This window comes from Podarcis melisellensis (genome assembly GCF_964234715.1).
Source record: "Podarcis melisellensis genome assembly, chromosome: 9".
NCBI lineage: Eukaryota > Metazoa > Chordata > Lepidosauria > Squamata > Lacertidae > Podarcis > Podarcis melisellensis.
This window is the reverse complement of record NC_138541.1, coordinates 75,609,735-75,623,392: the sequence shown is the minus strand read 5'-3', so window position 1 is coordinate 75,623,392 and position 13,658 is coordinate 75,609,735.

Here is a 13,658-nt window from a genome sequence, read left to right as displayed (position 1 = left end):
GTGGGATGGCTGAAAGTCACAGGCCCCCCAGTCACAGAAGGTGCCGGTGCCAAACCAGTCACAAAACAGGGGCAGATGGAGGCAGACTTGCTGGCAGTTGCTGACACTTTTTTCTATTGATATTCAATTGATCTCTGGAAATTGCTTGATTATTTGCCACAGCCTTCCCTAGCTCAGCTTTCCTCAAGCCAGCTACTGACATTCACTCTGGAAGTATTGTGACAGCCTCTTCATTTTAGTCAGAAGCTGCTGGTCCAGAAACTCAGAAGGGGAGAAGGGAATTTAAATATATATATTTCCCCCTTCCTATCCTCACATGCCTTTCAAAAGTATTTTTCTCATCTCCAGTAATTTTTTCTCCCATTTTCCTTTCACGCTCACCGTCACTTTCTTTCATCTGTCTCCCAGGTCCTTGTATGTTTACTCTCTTAGAGTCATCGAATCGCCATGTTGGAGGGGACCAAGAGGGTCATCGATAGTCCAGCCTCCTGGAATGCAGGAATCCTTTGCCCAAGAGGGGCTCCAGCCCACCAGCCTGAGATTCAGAGTCTTGTGCTCTACTGACTATCTCTTCAGACTTCTTCCCTTCTTTTCTAGTCTGTGCTTATTTATTGATACCCTCCTTACATATCTGCTTTTTATTGATTTTCTTACATGGTAAAAATTACCGTATACCTTCCAAATAAAGTACAAAGGAAACAACAGATTACCAGATAAACAAATATGTATAAATCCTTAAATTCCTAAAGAAGACTTGTATTTTTAAAATATTTTTCTTAATTCACAATTACTTAATTTCTCCATATGACTTCCAACTTCCTCATTCCCCCCTCCCCCTTTTTATTATCACTGCTTCAGTATTCCTTATCTTCATTTCTTTCTTTGTTTTATCTCATGTATTCTTTATCTAACTTACAGATTGCGGAGTTTAGTCAAAGCATGTCCAGATTTTCACTTGTGGACAAAGTTTAATTGAATATTCTTTATCAATTCCCCATTCTTTTTTATACCTTTGGGTTGGCTGTCTCCTAATTGTCTCAGTCATTTTTGCTAATTCAAGATATTCAAACAGTTTCTCCTGCCACTCCTCTTTTGGTGGTATCATTTCACCTTTCCATTTCTTGGCGACCAGTACTCTCGCTGCTGTTGCAGTGTTTAAGAATATTCTTCTTTTTTCCTTAGGAATCTCTGGTTCCAATATTCCCAAGAGGAAGGCTTCTGGTTATGCTTATTTATGGATGACGACGACAACAACAACAACAACAACTACCACTTTTTATGCTCTGGTTCCTTCCCCTCAGAGGGTGGATACCTTCCTCACCGATCCAAACTTCTCTGACTTCTACTACAACTTTACACAACTTACAAGGAGTTCCTGGTGCTGGCATTGCCCCCTCCAAATGACTCTGGCACAGCTGTGGGGAAGAGGGGGCAGAAAAGTGAGGAGGCAATGGGCAGACCATGGCACTGGGAACCCCCTGAAAGTGGTCCAAGTCCCACTGATGGACCCTGGACCTGGTTTGAGAAATTCTAGTCTACACCACAAATTTAAATGAATCGTTGTCATCCTTCCAAGGGAGTGCTAGGTTTTACACTGAAAGCTGACAGTTCTCAGTACCCCTAGCTAAACACAATCCCCATGCAGAACTGCCCTTACTATTAGGCAGGCTGAGGCAGCCAGTCTCAGGTGGCAGATTTTGGAAGGCCATTAAAGGACAGCAACCTATTTATTATATTTTTCCCATCATGTTGGGCGTTGCGTGTGAAGACCCCCAAACCCCCTCCAAAATAAATCACACAGGACACAGTATATTTGTTTAAGATTTGTTGGCGTTAATTTGGCCACAACTTTATTGATTACAGCATGTGAGTGGTTGCTTAGGCATGAACCTGCACCAGCAGGAACAGGACTGACAACTAGAACCTCCAGAGGTCAGTAAGGGAAAACATACTGGGGAGCACAGAGGCGGATTTCCGCCTTTTAGTTCACTCCCAGATGCTCCCAGGAACTCTGGCATGGCCTGAGAGGGGCTCAGACAGAGAAAATCGGCCCCCTGGATTCCTTTAACAGAATTTCCTAGCAGCAGCAACAAAAATGAGGGGCAGGCACAGCCAATCCATAATCCCCTCCACCAAAGAATGAACCAATGCCTAACCGCCAACCTTACAAAGTTGTGACGATTTGCTACACGGTAGGCAAAAAACCAAATGGCACCAGCCAATCAGCCGAGTGGCAAAATTCCTACCGGGCCCCTGCTCCAAAAACAGACGACCCCTAGACAGGCATAGCAAGGTCAAAAACACAACCTTAAATTATAGGGAGGGAGGGAGATCCGTTGCACGATGTGAAAGAGAAAGTACTTCGCCTCATGCAGCCCCTTAAATAGCCCCTTAGTTGCCAATCAAACCCCAACCGACAGAAAATTTCCCCCAGTAACAAAGAGGCAACCAATGAGGTGCGGAGGTCATCCAAACAAGAAGGCAGTTTGGTGATCTCACCGCAACACGTGGCTCTCCATGATTTGGAGGACACGCTTTATCAAGCTGGTACATACATTGCCTTTCTTGTCTCTCTTCTGCATCTCTCATGCAGCGAAGGACGGGACTCGCGGGATGCTGTCTGTCAAGGGACCTGGGGGTCATTTTCGAAGTACAGCCACAGTAGCCCAGCTGAGGACTTGTCTACACTTCCGCTTGTCCTGTGCCTAGAAAGCACGGGTCCGAGCAGTTTTTCACTTGACCCGCTCCTTTCCCAGCAAAAACCTGCTCTTTAGCGCTAAATCACAACAAATGGGTTTTTTTGCCAAATCGTTTTTATTGATTTTTTCCAAATTTTATAGAATCAACCACAAATTAAAACAAATTTAATACATTTTCCCACAAATGTTAATCCAGAGAAAACCCAAATTGACATTTGCTCCAATCAAGTGCTAACATGGGGAAAACAGTGGGGAGAAGAGGAAATGTGAATAAACTCTGAGAGATGACCGAGTTTCTGGGATGTGGAGAAAATGCTGTAGGCCGGGGAGCATCAGTCCTATTTTCTCAGGGTCCAATGTATCCCCCTCACTCCAAAACAGGCTTATAGAATAGCTTATTGAACTTTTGAGTTCCAGAATAAGGAAGGGACTAATGTGCATTAAAACTGGAAAACAACTTTTTAAAAAATGAAATAACATGACCCACACTCCTATGCTACCTATATTCGAGCATCAAATGAATATTAAAAGTCCATTTCCAGGCAAATCTCTTTATTTCCTTGAATGATAAGCATTTTTTAAAAAGCGCTCTTTTTAAAGGACCTACTTTGAATCCAAGGCTTTTAATCTTCCAAGCCATGTATGTGATAAGACACTGCCATTTGTGCATAAAAGAGATTCTCTTCCCTGCACTATTTTTAAATGTCAATGCAATCATAGGCTGGAGATGCTATCATACTGTTATGATACACGAAGGGGCATGCACACACACACACACACACACCACACACATGCACGCACAAGAATTATAGAATGTGGTTGAAATAAGGTTTGAAAATTGGAATATGTATGTAAATGTGCAAATACACAGCATTTACAGTGGTACCTCAAGTTAAGAACTTAATTTGTATGTAACCTGAAGTGTCTGTAACCCTCCAAAACAAATTAAGTTCTTAACCTGAGGTTACAGACGCTTCAGGTTACAGACTCTGATAACCCAGAAATAGTACCTCGGGTTAAAAACTTTGCTTCAGGATGAGAACAGAAATGGATGCAGCAGTGATAGAAGTTTGTTCTGAAACATTTTTCAGCCTTGCCAAAAAATTACAGGCACTCTTTCTATATGTGGGAGTCAGAAAGGATTCCCCTGAAGCTCAGCAGGGTTTGGGGTGAGTGGTGAGGTGGCCAGGCTTGTTGATGATACTAAATTGTTCAGGGTGATTAAAGCAAAAAGGGATTGCGAAGAGCTCCAAGGTGACCTCTCCTTATGGAGGGCTCATCCAGACTTGTCCTTGCTTTTCCCCAAGGAAACCCTATATTTATCGCTGAACTGGAGCAAATGTGAATGGGGTTTTCTCCAGACTGACCTTTGCTCGGACCTGTGCCAGACCCATGTTTTCTAGGTATAGGAGAAGCACAAGTCTGGATTAGCCCTGAATGAATGGGCCATAAAATTCAGTGTAAAAGGTAAAGGGACCCCTGACAGTTAAGTCCAGTCGTGACCGACTCTGGGGTTGCGGCGCTCATCTCGCTTTATTGGCCGAGGGAGCCAGCGTACAGCTTCCGGGTCATGTGGCCAGCAGGACTAAGCCGCTTCTGGCGAACCAGAGCAGTGCAAAGAAACACTGTTTCCCTTCCTGTCAGAGCAGTACCTATATATCTACTTGCACTTTTGACACGCTTTCAAACTGCTAGGTTGGCAGGAGCTGGGACAGAACAACGGGAGCTCACCCCGTCGCGGGGATTCGAACCACCAACTTTCTGATTAGCAAGCCCTAAGCTCAGTGATTTAGACCACCGTGCCACCCCGTCCCTTTTAAAATTCAGTGTAAATAAGTGTTTTGTGATGCATGTAATGGCAAAAGAATCTGAATTTCACATGGGCTGGCAGTGACAGACCAGGAATGAGATCTTCGGGTCATAGTTGATAGCTCAGTGAAGATGTTGAGATGATGATGATGCTGCAGCAGCAGCTGTAAAAAGGCAGATGCCTTGCGAGGGGTCATTAGGAAAGGAATTCAAAATAGGACTGCCATGATATGAATCTGTGACACATCCACATTTGGAATATTGTGTGCAGTTCCGGTTGCTTCATGTCAAAAAGGATATTGCAGAGTTGGAAAAAGATCAGAAAAGGGCAACCAGAATTATCAAAGGGATGGAGCAGCTTCCCTGTGTTGAAAAGGTTACAGCATTGGGGCTTTTGGGGTTAGAAAATTGGTTCCCAACTTTGATGGGTACACGGACCTCTTTTTAATCTCACAAAATTTTGCAGACCCCCCACATGCTAATTGTGTGGACAGGCGGAGTCCCCAGATCCCACGCGGTCCCCCGTCATGTGGAATAACGACTCAAGACAACGTGCTATTGGCCACAAATTTATTAAATTTCAAATGTGGGTAGACCTTGGCTCAGGCATTGGGCGTTCTCCCTCCCCAGTCCCCAGCCGGGGACCTAGGGAGCATCAGGGTTATCCAGTGTGTGTGGGGGGGGAATGGGCCAGCTCTGGAGAACATACATTCAAGCAGAGATGGCCGTCCCCGTAACGCCGCCGCCGCAGGGGAGAGCAATGACGACCTTTCGGCGTACGGTCAAAGCCTCCCTTCAGAAAACCCCTTTAACGGCTGCACGCGTCCACGCAAAGGGCGCCCCCCGTTTTAAGCGGGGAGCGGTCATTGTTGCTATTTTATCTCCATTAATTGAGAAAATACATAATGACAAAATGATTATGAACTCAGCAGTGCTTTTAAATGAAATCACAAATATGCCGAAATAGAAAGCGGAGCAAAAATCCGTTCATTTCCCCAGTTCACCAGCCAACAAGCCAAGCAACTAAATATAAATTCATTAATGCCTCCAATCAACCCAACTGATCAATCCAAAATGATCTAAAATAATAGCAAATAATGCCAAAACTAAGAAATCTGATTGCAATCCGTAATTAGGAGGCAGAAAGTCTGCTAACAGTCTACAGTGCAGAGCCCACTTAAATTAAATTAAGGACCTTCATGCTAATCAGCCTTCCACCAATCAGCCCTATATATCGTGCAAAGTGGAAGACCAGAAAGCCCCGCAGCAAAGCAGAGAAGGTACAGTCTAAACCAGGGGTCTGCAACCTTTAAGACAAAAAGAGCCACTTGGACCCGTTTCCGAAGAAAAAAAAACCGGGAGCCGCAAAACTCGTCATTATAAAAATAACTTTTTTGTCACATTTTTTTATTATTTCTTTGTTTCACCCCTCAGAATTACTCCTCCTCGTAGAAATAAACGTTAAATTAACAAGTTACCTTTTTGTGTGGGTGTGTTCTTCAAAACAGTGACCAGCGTACATGCCCCCTTTCAATGCAGTGACCAGCGTACATGCCCCTTACAATGTAGCGGGCAGGCGGGAAGGTGACGTCGGGACGGTGCGTGACTACCGCACGCACCGCCCCCATGCGACGTCACAGCCAGTACAGCGCCCGCCACAGTGGGGAGTGTCGGGGTGCACAATGCGCCTTCTCCCCTCGCTAGTATCTGCCCCGGAGCCGCGGCAAAGGTTTAAAAGAGCCACATGTGGCTCCGGAGCCGCAGGTTGCTGACCCCTGGTCTAAACCCACCACATTCCCAAACTTTGCTGCCAGGTTCTTTTGAGTGCAGCTCACACCAAGCATCAACAAAGGAAAGCTGGTGAAGGGCAAAGACCCACCTCCAGCAAGGACTCTGCTGCCCCAAGGCTCCTTGCTTGCTGGGTGGGCTCTCTTGGAGGTCATTTGCATTGCTTTACTTAACTGCAAATGTGCTGAGCCAGTTCTGCTGTGCTTGGGAGCCTGACTGGGTTACTCAGCAGAGTGGGCCCCTGAGCAATTGCCCAACAGTCCTGCCCCAATGTCACCACTGGGGGCAGCCCCCCACTTCCACAAACCAATGGAGACACCACTATCTCTGTCAATTTGCATGCACCAATGTAGCACCTTCTGCTTGTGGTTAACGCTTAGCTGGAATGAAATATTCAACGCAGCAATAGAGAAATTAAAATAATAATTTATTTGTCAGACAAATAAATGAGAGGCTCAGTGGTATATGGTTACCAAGCTCTGGCCTGGCCTCCTGCCATTCTGGCCAGCACTTATATTCCCTTAATCCAGCCCCCTTTGCCCCTCCTGTGGCTGCCTCTGTCCAATCAGCCTGGTTGAAATTCCTATTGGTTGTTTGCTAGAACCAATCACAATAGATACACCCATATCCTCCTGTCCTTATATGGAACACAAAGAGCTATATATTGTTACATCTATAAATGACAAATAAGTAGTAATATATCTTACATGTGTCTCAACAAGGAATCTTAATTACCAGCTCACCTCTTGCCCTCCTTGCCCTATTGCCTTCTAAAACAAATGGTTAATCTTAAATTTTTATCTTCAACAGATGTCAAGGATCTTGAGTTCACATCAACATTGAAAGATCTCCTTCATTGAAGGTTTCTAAACAAAAGGCCTGACAACTATATATCAGGAGTGCTCTATGGCGTCTCCTGTCTGGCAGGGGGCTGGGCTCATTTGCCCCTCTGGTCTCCTATTGCAATGTGACTCTATGAAATAAGAATCTAGCATTTCTTAAATCCTTTGCATAATTACATTTAAGCCAATATATTTAAGCTAATATATTTCATACATTATCATAGGTAGCCTTTTAAAAGAATTAAACCTTTGTAAAGTAAAAAGGAACTCAGTAAAAAAACAGCTTCAAAAGAAGCCTCTTTAGTTTACACCCCTCCTTTCACCCCTCCTTTCCCAGCCAGCTAGATGCTTCTCCCATTAGCTCTTCCCAGCATTTATTACCCTTTAACTCTCTCAGTTTAAGAAACAGCTTTAAAAGATTTCCCAAAAATGCTCTCATTTTTCCAGCCAAGCCAGTTGCCTTTTTCACTGCTCTTGGCCTTTCAACCTTAGGAAGAAGATCTTGCTCATTTTAATGGGAGGCCCATGGTATTATTTTACTATTTGCCCATTCCTAATTGTGTTTTGCAATCTGCAAGGTCAGTGTCTGTAATTCCCTTTTTTTACGACTTTGAGAATTGTTTATTCTTCTGCTGTAAATCAGGGGGCTCCTTGTCTTAGGAGGAAAAACATCTTGCCAAGGTTTTCTAAGCAGCTGGTCTTTTGCCTGGCATGAAACATTTGAAAATCTTTTTTTAAGCTCATTTTAAAATACAAGCCTTGATTGAAATGTATAAGCTTTGATAAAAATGCAGGCTTATGATTAGATGCCTCACCAATGGGCCTTTATCCCTCTCCAGCTGCTTTTGTGGGTGATGCCTTTCTTTTCTCCATGGAGAAAGTAATGTATTTAACTGTTTTCAATATTAGTGATATTCATTTAGATGCTGCTGTGCCAGTGTTTTAATGTCGAATAGTGTTTCAATGTCTACTAAAAGACCAGTATTATTATTATTCTGCACACATTGTTTCATATTTGATCATAGCTGGGAGTCCAAGAATACGTCTCAGAAAGCTGGAGTGAATCTTTTTTAAATCACTGTTATATGCTTGGACCCATAGCGGGATTCCATAGAATATCTGGGATTGCACTTTTGTTTGAAATATCTGATTGGCCGCAGGAATAAATTGATTACCTTTCTGATAGTAAAAACGGGCAACTGCTGATGAGGTGCACTTTGCCTGTTTTGTGGCGTTTGTGCGATGGGTTGCCCACCCTAAATTGCTCTGGAATAAGATTCCCAGATACCTATAGATTTTCACTTGTTGGATTTCTTGCCCTCTTATTTTCCATTTCTCTAATTTCCAACCATTCGAGAAGACCAAAATTTTTGTCTTCTCATAATTTATAGAGAGTTTGTTGCATTCGCAGTAAAGGATCAGTGAAGATATAAGACGTTTCAGACCCAAGCTCGTTAATGATAGTAGGACAGCATCGTCTGCGTATAATAAGAGAGGAACTGGTTTCTGATTAAGTTTAGGGGCATGTGATTCTATTTTTTGAAGGTAATCTGGCAAGTCTGATAGAAATAAATAGAAAGGGGGCAAGGACACACCCTTGTTTTACCCCTTTCGAGTTAGGGATGTCTGATGAAAGGTGACCTTTGGTGTTAAGTTTGACTTGGCAGGTATTGGAAGAGTGTAGATTTTGCATTAGAATCAATAAGCGCTGATCAATTTTTAATTCTGCGAGTTTCCTCCACAACTTTGGGCGGTCAATTGAGTCGAATGCACCACGAAAATCTACAAAAGCAGCATATATCTTAGATTGCCTTTGGAATCTGTATTTTTCAACCAAGTGCATAAGTATAAGACAGTGGTCTAGTGTAGAGCAACCTTTGGAGAAACCTATTTGTTCTTTCCCTGGTAAATTTAGATTTTTCATCCAGGTAAGGAGTTTAGATAAGAGGTGCTTGGCGTAGATTTTCCCTATCACTGATAATAGGCTTATCGGTCTATAATTCCTTGGTTCTTTTGGGTCGCCATTTTTAAAGATTGGGATAATTATTGATCTTAACCATATCTCAGGTATGATCCCATATTTATCTATGAGAGTAAACAGTTGAGCTAAGGGTTCTGCCCACCAGTCTATATAGGTCTTAAATAGTTCTATTGGTAGACCGTCTGGCCCAGGAGATTTCCCCGATTTGAAATTTTTAACTATCTCTCTAATTTCCTCTTCCTCTACCCTTGGCCACTCCTGGAACCCCAGCAAGGTGAATGTGTGGGACTCTATCTATCCGACGTTGACCAAAGGGTAACGGCGGGGGTAGCCGAGTTTTTGGTAGCAGTCCTCCAAGGAGCAGGTTAACAAAGAAAACCATTGACTCTATATGTATATATATATATATATGTATGTAGCCAACTGCTGCCCTTTTATATATATTTCAAGGCCTTTATATGTTATTTTCTCTTTTATGGTTTTATTCGCATAATGCCTAATAAAGGTTTGATAAGTAAGTATTATTATTATTATTTTTAAAAAATGGGCCACCAGCACCAGCAGAGACTGCACTCTTCTTCAAATCTTCAACAAACTTTATTGAAGTTGAACTTTTTGTGGTCTGAGAAAAGCTGGAAAGACCAAGCCGAAAACGCAGGAGGGCCATGACTGCCCACGTGGGGGCCCCATAAAAAGCAATTGACAAAAATATAATAAGAATCCCTTGTGTGGTGTCACCAGGGGTCTTTTAATAAAATGTCAAACTGGAGAAATAGCATCATGTTTGATATGAGCAAAGGGGTAAAGTGAAACACGTTTGTAAACGAAACCTGGAATGACCTTGTCAAAAACATGCTAGTTTTTGCACACAACTTCTAATGTGTGTGGCGATACTGCCTGCCCTTTGTGAATTATTCATTTCTTCATGTTATCTGATATGGTGGGTCAAAAGACAAGGAGTCCATGTACTGAAGAACAGACTAAAACGCGATGCCTCAGGGATAACCCCTGAGGCTGTCTCATCCGCAACAAGCCAAGTTCTCCTTTGCTCAGCGTCACTGTCTATTTCAGATCTATTTACTCCCTCTCTCCATTAACTCCCTGAAAAGAAACCTTTGCACCTCTCACGGTGGATGAGAACTCAGCAGGACGGCTTTAAAATGACTTAACTCCTTCAGCCGATGATATACTATGTGGAGTAAACTTTGAGCTCATCTGTGTAGAAAAGCAATGGAGCTTTAAATGAAGGAAAGCGTTGAAACTGCAACCCACCCAGACATTTTGCTGCAGGAGCCCTGTTGAAACAAACAGCAGTTGCACAAAAGGATGCAGTTTGACATCACTTCAGTGGCAAGACAACTTCTTGGTAAATTGTGCCTGAATCACTTTGGAATTTTTAAATGAAGGGCAGTAGATAAACCACTTTAATTAATTTTTTTTTTTAAGATTGTACAGTGGTCATATACTGGAAATCATCTTATAATGTGAAACATGCTTAGAAAAATAATAGTACTCAGTAATTTTTTGCGAGGCTGGAAAAATATCAGATGCGCAGCGCTCGGAAAAGCTTCCCAGCAAATTACAGTTACATTTGCTCAGCACAACCAGAAATGCTTGCCCTGCCCTTCAAACTGTAGGGAAATAATTTGGATCTGTTAACAATGATTCCAGAGGCAAGTATTAGCCATTCTCACAATTCAAAATATGCCGCAAGTTGCAGTCTTGCTTTAGAGAAAGTGACACTGCCTTGAATGTACAATCCATAGGTATAAAAACTCTCTCCCAGTTTCAGCATCCTTTGAAAGGCGCAATTGTGCATGCTTATAAATGAACAGTGAGGAAAGGGGAGACAAAATAACTGAATGAAACTCATTCTGTGCCAGGACTGAAAGGTAGGCTCTTGTACAACATCTGGAGAGTGCAGTTTGATCAGCTGCCCTCACAACACATGACTGACTTGCTAATTGGAGCAATTGCCTTATGTCAGATTCTGGTTAAGACTTCTTAGTCGACAGAGAGAACCAGCCCATCCTCTCACTACTTTTCAACAGGGCTGTTTTAAAAGATTTATTTTATGAATGGACAGATTTGCTGCTTACTAATCATGCAAGCTTTTGGCTTTCATTGGAATATGTGCACTCTGTTCTGAAAAATAAAATCTGTTAACATTTTATGAGCTTTTTTGCTGGTTTTGCATGTTTTTATTCTGCTTTTAGAATTCGTAGTGGCAGCAGGTGGGTGGGTTAAGCTCTTCAGGTCACAGCAAAGTTGTCCTCTTCCCCACTTTGGACGGCTTATTTAGTCATATCTCAGGGATTTTGTCACATACTGTCAACCTGTTTCCAATCTTACTTTTGGAATCTGACAATAAAAAACTACTCTTTTAAAAAGAAATGAGAAAAGTCTTAGAAGGCTGAATTCTGTGCTTAACATTTACTCATTTCAAATATTTCTAGCCTGCTTTTGTTTTACTAGGGAATTCAAAACTACTGGCATAGAAATACATCTTATTTTGTTCTTTTGCACAATTGGTTTTAACCTTTTAGCTGCACAGCCCCATGAATTTCAGGAGCGGCTTGTGTCCTCATAGCCGTGTCCCTGATTCTGACTTGGTGGCCGACTTAAATTTCTTGATTGATTTACATTGATGGTACCTTTTTCATCCAAGGAGCTCGAGGTGGTGTGTACATAATTCTCCTTCTCCCTATTTCATCCTCACCACAACCTACCCTGTGAGGTAGGTTAAGCTAAGAGATGTGACTGGCCCAAGGTGAGCTGCGTGGCTGAGTGGGGATTTGAACCCTGGTCTCTCCAACGCTCTAACCATTGCGACAAGCAACTCTCACACCCCTTGAGGGTAGCTTCACCTGGAGAGTCATGGAAGACCCACTGCCAGACACAGGCCCAGAGCTCCAGGAATGCAGAGCACCTAATTGAACAGCTCAAGGCCTTCAGAGACTGTATGTACGAACTGCTTATCGTTTCACACACTGTAAATTCTTGACTGAAGCACTAACCCAAGAGGGGCAGAGGGCAGTCGATTTAAGATATGTCCACCCATTCTCCAGTGAAGGGTGGAGCTTTGCTGCCAGACACAAGCCCCCAGTTCTGCTCCATGGTAGCACTTTGGTACAAATTCTCTCCGCCTACTTGCAGTTATCCAGGATTTAGCACTCTGAGCAAAGCCTCAGAAAATGAACAGTAAGGATAGAAATGGTGCAGGGAGGCAAAAATGCAAGCAGGGAGGAAAAAAATAGGTTTAGTCGTATCACCGATTCATAGTGAAATGCATAATTCATTGTGTTTGCTGGCAATCTCCTCTCAAGGAAAAGGTTTAATTTAGTGCAGCTCCACAACATTTTTGTGTTATTGTACTCCCAAGCAGGTTTTCAGGGGGGAAAATATCAGAATTGTTCTTTTATTTTACAAACCACTGCATCTCACAACTATGAAAGTGCAAGAAGGAAATAAAATGCACGCAATGGATGAGTGGCGAGTATAGATATTCAGTATAATAATTGATTTAAGGGTGCCAGTACTGCAGTTCATGCACACTTATTCCAAGTCAGGGACTGGACAAAAAATTCATTGTATTTTCTTTGTGGTGGCCAAATCTCTGGTATCAGTTAGGTAAGCTGCTGTCTGTGACAGCACATAATGTTCATACACATTCTAATCACTTAAGGCAACTGTTCGCAACTGGTGATCCATGGTTCCCTGGGGAGCCTTGAACGATTGTCAGGAGAGCCATGGGTGGGGGAAGTCACAGGTAGCGTTGGCCTCCGTTCCTCCTTCCTTCCCTCCCTCCCTCCTCTGATGGTTATCAATGTGGTGTCCCTCGGTCTCCTAGTCCCTTCCACATCCTGACCCGCAGCTGCAGCCGCCTGCTTTTGTTGGGCTGAAGAGATCACCACGTCCAATGCCACAACTTTTCCAGGCCCCAAGAGGGAAACTGGGTAGGGTAGGTGTTGCAAATATGGAGCCATTGAGAACTTTCTCTGCGCTTCCATGGGGGTAAAGTGTTGGGATCAGCTGGATCTCCACTTTGGCTGGGATTCCTTCCTCTCCCCCCTCATCCTCCACAGCATGTGTTACCCGGGAATGCAGGTGCTCTGGACTGAGCTGGTGCTTCCATTTGTGTTTACACCTGGTTGCCAGAAGACGAGGGAGGTGGATGAAGAGCAAAGGGGTGGGGAACACACAGAGATGACAGCGTTGTCATGCATTTTGCGCTCTCTCTTTTTTCGGCATGTGCAAGATCTCAGTTGCTCCCCCACCTCCCCCCCCACCCTGCACACAGACCTGGGATCCTGCCCCCTCTCCATGCCCTAGCCACGATGTTGGAGAGAGGCCCTCTGTGTCCCACCAATGAGATCCTTGGTAAGGTACTTTCAAAGACTTTCTAGAGCTCTTTGGCTTGCCTCTCCAGCCTCTTTAACTTTTTGTCTCTTTATTTTGGACCTTGTTATTTAGGTATGTGGAAATTATTCAAATTTGGTCATGTACTTTTAATGTTTCATTTATTGTTTACAATTACTT